We start from the raw sequence: 7250 nt of genomic DNA on the forward strand, positions 1-7250 counted from the left end.
AGGCTGTGGTTTCTGTCTCATCTCTGCCTCTATCAGCAGCCACGTTCCCTCTTTGCCTTGGGTTAACTGCAGCACTGCAATCCACACCACCTCTTCTCTCACCCCCCCGTGGGGCTTTTCTAGAAAATGACATCTCTTTAGTTTCCCATCTGCTGCCTGATTACATGCAAATAGAAACTGCCAGCCTGGGGAGCAGAGTGACAGAGGAAGAAGATGGGGAGCACTGCTCTGCTGTGATAGCTGCTGAGAGACACAACTGCTGCTCTCTCGGCCTCTCCTCTCCAGAGGGGTTGGCAGGGAGCCCGGGCTGCTTTGCCACCTCATGCTTTCCCCCCCTCCCTCTTCCCCCACTTCTTCTTATCTGGTGGTGCCACAGCTTCCCAGGCTCCTGGGTTAGAGAGATCAGCTCCACCCTTTTCACTTGGAAAGATCCTTTCCCTAAACCCCCCTTAACTTGGGTTCATCAGCTGCATCAAGACCTGCAGCAGGTAGAGGGTGCTTGAGGGTTTGGTGGAGATGTGGTGAGTGGAAAGGGTGAACCACAGCAATCTTTATTTGAGGAGTATTGAGGCTAAAAGTGTGTTTTAAGGGACGAGAACAAGGGGGAAAAGCCTGCATGGCATGGTGTCTTTTCAAGAAATCAAACAGCAGGTTATAAACACAAGGTTTAAATGGCAAACATTTAAATCAGAAATGGTACTTGAGGAACAGAAGGCCAGAGGATGGTGAGTGATGGGCTGCCAAGAGCCCTGGGCAGGTGGAAGGACTTTTCCCTCTGCACCTGCCAGGGGTGAGGCTGCAGGAACAAGGGGTGAGCAGGCACCTTGGAGGAGCCTGAACCTGCAAAGGGCTCTGGGGACAGATTCCCAACTGCTTAGCACTGGGGAAAACTGTGGGTTAAATACTGTAAATTAGGGCTTCAGCTTTGCCTTCCCCAAATCTTTGGCACCCCAAGTCCCGAGCATTCCATTTTCTTGTGGCCTATCCAGAGCTTTGACTTTGTCATTCCCGAGGGGATGTTCCCTCAGGCTCCTGGCAAGGTTCTCAGGTCTTTACCCCCGTTTGACGAGCAGCTGATGGAACTGGTGACACTGGTGGCCAGTGGGATCAGCAGCAGCTCTGGAAACGTGTGCTCAGCAAAGCTCTCCAGAGCCAGGGGCACGTGGTGGTGGGAGAGGGAACTGGAGAAGGGTCCTCAGTCTGCTCCCACTGTTCTGAGGGTCAGACCCTGCAGGCAGCCTAGGGCAGCTGGGCTGGGGAAGAGACTGGAGCACAGATCCTGTGAGGTGAGGCTGAGGGAGCTGGGGGTGTTGAGGCTGGAGAAGAGGAGGCTCAGGGGAGACCTCATCACTCTCTGCAACTCCCTGAAAGGAGGTTGGAGCCAGGGGGGGGTTGGGCTCTTTTCCCAGGCAACTCTCAGCAAGACAAGAGGGCAGGGTCTCAAGTTGTGCCAGGGGAGGTTTAGGTTGGAGATGAGAAAGAATTTCTTTCTGGAGAGGGTGATCAGGCATTGGAATGGGCTGCCCAGGGAAGTAGTGGATTCTCCGTGTCTGGAGATCTTTCCAAAGAGCCTGGATGTGGCACTGAGTGCCATGGGCTGGGAACTGCAGTGGGAGTGGATCAAGGGTTGGACTTGATGATCTCTGAGGTCCCTTCCAACCCAGCCCATTCTAGGATTCTGTGAATCAAATCTCAGAGCAAAACAGAGCAGTGAGCAGTGAGGTGATGTGGCCTGATCCTGCCCAGGCCTCTGCTGACATCATGGAGCCATCTCTGCTCCCCCCAGTGCCTCTGCATGCTCTGGGAGCAGCACCAGAACCCCTCCACGCTCTGATTTCTGTTCCTCTTTTTTCCAGGTGTGGATTTTTTTAAAACTCTTTAGTTCAGGCCGGGAGGGGGTTGGGCTGAGAGATTTTGAGTTTCTGATGGCTGAAGAGTTTACACAAAACTTGCTCAGCAGTCAGCCCTGCAGTATGAGTTTCTACAGGAGCTTTTCCTGATTTAAAGGCAAACACCGAGTGGGATGATGAGCCCTGTGCTGGGGGCAGAGCTCTGGAAAAGGGGGCAAAAAAAAAAACAAAAAACCAACCTAAAAGGTGGCACAGGCCTCGGCTTCTTTCCCACAGGTGGAGCGGGTGGATCGGGGGCCCTGCAAGCTCCGTGCTGGAGCCCGCTCTGCACTCTGAGCTATTTTTACCGATTCGCCGCCTTTTTTGCTTTTACCTTTGCCCTCACCCAAGGGGATGGGAGAGGGGGGGGGGAGGGACCCTCTGGGCGCCTCCCTGGGAGTTGTAAAGCCTCGGGGTGTCCGGGCCTTCTTCCCGCTGCCCTGGGGATGCGGCGGGAAGGGCGAGCGGACGGCGAGGGCAGCGGGACGGGTCCCGGGTCCCCGGCACCGGAGGAGGAGTGGGGGTGTGGGTGCCCCCCCCGGGTCCGTCCCGTCCCGTCCCGTCCCCCCCCTCCTCCCTCCCAAGGTGAAAGAGAAACCGGCCCTGACCACGTGACCCCTCCCGGGCCTCTCATTTGCTTGCGGAGGTAAGGGGCGGGGCGTTAGGGAAGCATTGTGATTGGCCAACTCGCGGTAGGGCGGGCTTAGTGCTGTGCGTCCTCTTGCCATTGGCTCTGCCGCTGTTGCGAAGTGGGCGTGGCTCGAACATCCCTTCCCTCTCTTTGATTGGCTCTGGCGCGGCGGGTGACGCCCTTCTGCGGTGACCGCGTTTCAGATTGGCTACCGTTGCAGCGCGTGCGGGGGAGGAGCTCGGAGAGAGCTTTCATTGGCTCCCGTTAGGGAGGGGGGGCGGACCTGTCTCGTGTCGTCACCCAATGAGCTCCGGACTTCTCCCGCTAGCCCCGCCCCCAGAGCAGTGATAAGGGGGCGCTGGGGGCGGCGGGGGCTCAGTGCGGGGCCGGGCATGGCGGGGGCGGGCGGCACCGGGGGCCGCGGAGGGGCTGGGGGGCTGCAGCCGCTCCGAGCCACCGTCCCCTTCCAGCTCCAGCAGCGCCGCGGAGACGGGGGCCGGGCAGGTAACGGTGGGAGCGAGGCGGGAGCCTCCCGGTATGATCCTCCGGGGAGCCCGCGTGTCCCCTGCAGCCGGCGGGGCTCCGGGGGCTGTGGCCGGGGCCAGGGGTGGGGGTTCCAGCCCGGTGGTAATGCCTGCTCCGCTCCTTACCCTAGTGGTAGTTGCTCGCTCCGTAACGCGCTCGCCCCGAGCCCGGCCCCTAAAGCGGGTGGGGGGTTCCGGGGATGGCGAGAGCTGCGCTGAGGAGTCTGCTCCTCATTGATGTCGTGTGGGTGGAAGTGAAAGGGAAATGTGAGAACCGGGGCGAGGAGAGAGAGAGAGAGAGAGAGAATGGAAGACAAAACCGGGGTGGAGGTGCGGGGGGAGACACGACAGCAAAGGCCACGAGCGGAGGAAAACCGAACCGCGCCCCTTCCAGCGCTGCCCGGGGGCTGTAACCGCCTCCCGGAGAGGTGTGAGCGGGGACCCCGGCCCGGGGGGGATGCTCAGAGGGGTCACAGGCGGGAGCTATCGCTGCCTGCGGGCTGCCCCAAGGAGGAGTTGCCTATTCCCAGGTGGTTTCACAAAAAAACAAAAACCGACCGACCAGCCCCGAGCTCTGTGTTCTGTACAGCTGATCTGGCTTGATAAAGAAGCAATCATTTGATTTGTGCTAATGGCAATTTGTCCTTAATTACATGACCGAGATTTATCTGACCGCCTCAGGAATGTTTGTTTAAATACAACTTTTTGGTGTCTTTGGCTTTTCTTGATGTCCATATTACTTTTGGCTGTTCCTGACACTGCTTTTGGATGTCGGGTTTTTGCTTGGCTGTTCCATTATCTCAAGAAGTATTAAAATAGCAACAAGACACGTTTTGAATTCAGTATAAGATTAAGCAAACTTAGGGAACAGAAATCTTTGTCAGGCTTTGGTCCATCTGATCCTGGTGGCATCTGCTCAGAGCCCTGCTCTCTTTTTAATGCATCAGCTACTTCATCTTTCAGAGGAGTTGCTGCAGCCCATCCTACACAGAGAATTAATGGTCCTTCCTGAACCATCCTGCATCACTGTTTGAGCCTTACAGTCGTTCCTGCCACTGGCAGGGTTGGTATTGATCAGCAAAGCTATTAAAAAGCTCTTTTACCCAATTTACCCTTGAAACAAGTTAATAAAATAAATTGTTCTGAGTGCTGTTCTCTCCCTCTCAGCAGTATGCTGCCATCGAGGTGGTTGTTCTCAATTACTCAGGAGTTTCAGATGAAAAAAGGAAAGAAAAAAAATATATAAAAAGATTATGAAAAGGAAGCAAATTTCCTAGAAAAGAGAAGCCAGGCTGCTTGGGAGCTGGAGGGTTGAGTTCTGTACCTGCTCCTGGGAGCATGGTGAGTGCCATGCAGCTTTTGAGGGCAGAACAGCTGGAACTCCACTGACACAACCCAGAATTGCTGCTCTTCATTTCTTCCTGGCTCTGTGCCTCACAGTTTCAGGCTTTAGGAGCTTGAATTTTTTCCTCTTGATCGGAGTCATTTCATCTGCAGCCTTGGAAGTGTTTAAATTTCCATCCCTCTCTGCTTCGTTGCTCTTTGTAAGCTTCAATTTGCTGCTCTCTGGCTGTGTGGGAGCTGTAGCAATAAACCAGCAGGGCTGAGCCCAGAGCTGGTATCCTGGGGAGTCACAACCTAACACTTTTGCTCCTACCTTTTGGGCACTCAGCATGGAAATTTGTTGCTTTATCTCCTGTTTCCTCCTTGGACTCTGGGAATTGCTCTGGAGCTGTGTGGTGGATGGCTGCAGGGGAGCTCTGCTGCTTCTGGCTTGGGGTTTTAGAAGAAGAGGTACAAGGGTGATCCAGGGGCTGATCCTGCAGCTGCTCTGATAATAGAGGATCCCATTGAGATGAGGAGCAGCTGCTGAGTCTCTCAAAGGGCTTCTGTTAAAAGGGAGAGCTGGGGGATGCCAGGAAGGAGGTCTCAGGATACTTTAAAAGGACTTGTGGGTTGGAAATCCAGGGTTTCAAGGTCAGGGCTTGTAGTGATGAATCCGATGTGTCTTGGGGTCAATGTCTTCGTTTAATTCCCTATCTGTGATGTGGCTCGTGGTGGTGAAGCAGGTGATGTGTGTTTGATCCCTTCAGGTGCAGGGCAGACCCATCCCTGTTGCCCCCTTTGGTGGGGGGGTGGCTGGGAGGGGACAGTGGGAGCTCTGCAGGTGCTGCAGTGCTGGCAAAGTTCCTGTGAGCTTTGGTGGAGGAGACTTTGAAGTTTCAGTGAGTTCAGGGCAGTGCTTGTGCTGTTTGTGGCCTCTGTTGTTGTCTCCAAAGCCCCCACGCAGAAGCAGGTGCTGGTGGGAGAGGCTCCAAGCTCACATCCAGACTTCAGCCTCCCTGAGACTTGGCTTTGCACTCCTGAGTCTGCTGCCTGGCTGTAACCCCAGATCTCATCCACCACTGCAGGTCTGGAACTTGATTTCTCAAGCAATGCATCAAGAAGTCTCTGTGTCTTTTCTAGTATCATACAGGAAAAAAAAAAATAAGTAGGACTATTTAAATTGCAGCTCACATTTTAATTTTCAGACCCACTGCTGCATGTGTGATTTTGTGAGCAGTCTGAGGTGTCTAAATGGGCTCATGCAGAGAGGAAGATGATGGAATGTGGTGGGAAAGCAAAGTCCTGTCATGCTACTTAGATGAGCAGACTCCTGCTCCTTAATGTGTAAGTTGGGATAAAGAGCTGCACTGGGAGTTACCTCCCAGCTGCTCCTCTGGACTGGAGTTTTTGGGAGGAGAAAAGATGCCTCCCAAACAGTACTCAGGAAGAGCAGTAGGGTGCAGAGGTGCAAGTCCTTACCTGTGGGGTTGATTTGAGGGTTTAATGAGAGGCTTTGACCAGAGCTGTGCCTTACATTTCATCCATTTCTGCCTTCTGTGAAAGCACAGTTTGATTGCTCATCTTTCTTCACCAGAACTTAAAAATTCACCAGTTTTCCCACCACCACCCCTACAACCCCAGAATTATGTGGTGCCTTTTAGCTTTTCAGGAAGTTACTGTTGGCTGAGCTGACTCATCTGGATGGGATTTTGTTGCTTGCCTGCTGAACTTGCCTGTTTTTGAGATGTCCACTTGTTTTTGCTGTGTGGATCCTGCTAGAGAGGCCAAGCAAGCAGACTGCCAAATATCTTTATTTGGTCTCTGAATTAAACCCATGCCTGGTGTATATTATAGAGGCAGATGAGTGGGGCACTAATCATAGGTAACACTGAGTGGATGTTTAGCAAAATGAAAATGGCTTCTTAAGGAATAAAAATGTCTGTTTACCACTTGAAGGTGCAGTGGGATTGCTGCCTACATGGGAGTGACACAGCAGAGCCATCAACAATTTCTTTCTCTGCTCTTTCCTTTGCTGCAGGCATCAAGTACTTGGTATGAGGGTCTCCTCCCCCCCATCCCCTCTTCTTCAACTGAATATCTGAAATGCTTTAGGCCTGGCTGTGGTTGCTTCACCAGTTGGTATCTGATGGGGTTTTGTGTCCTGAGGGATGGGTATAAAAGCTTTCGTTACCAAAATAGTGGTGCAGATGTTTGTGGTGTCTCCTCTTAAGGTTTCTTTTATGCTCTTTAACACCTGTAGTTTTTCAAGGGCTGCTTAAGCAGATGAACAAGGGAAAACACAGGTTCATCGTGCTCATCCCCAGCTGGAAAGTGTAAAATTCTGATTTCAGAGTCGGGCTGTCTCAGTAAAGTAGCAGCAGGGTTGGTATTAACTGTCCAAAAGAGAAACTTTAGTTGGTATAAACTCTTCCAAAGTGAAACAAAACCCCTGAGGTGAGGCTGGAAAATGGTGCTGCTGCTCTGTGCAAACAGCAGCTCCAACAAGCTCTGCATTTCCAAAGTTTGGGATTCACTGTCAGGTAATTCTACCTTTGCCTTTAGGGTTTTGCTGGGGGTAAGCAAGCTGATAAAATTTGAGGGGTTAAGAACAGGTAAGAGAGCTGTCAGGGGGAAAAAAAACCCAGTCATGTAGAGACTGGTTGAAGGATGGGAAAAAAATCTTGAAGATGTCCTGGTGCTGCCTGAGCCAGGAAGAATCCTGGCTGTGTCCCAGGGGGTCAATCTGGGCTTTGTGGAAAACACAGCTTGGATGCAGGAGGTGGCTCAGGTTTGGAGGCAAAGCAGTGCAGGTGGCTTTGTGTAATGGAGGAGTTTCTGGTGCAGTAATTGGAGCCCCTTGGTGGAACTGCAGTGCTCAGC

Source organism: Calypte anna, chromosome 27, assembly GCF_003957555.1.
Source record: "Calypte anna isolate BGI_N300 chromosome 27, bCalAnn1_v1.p, whole genome shotgun sequence".
Taxonomy (NCBI): Eukaryota; Metazoa; Chordata; class Aves; order Apodiformes; family Trochilidae; genus Calypte; species Calypte anna.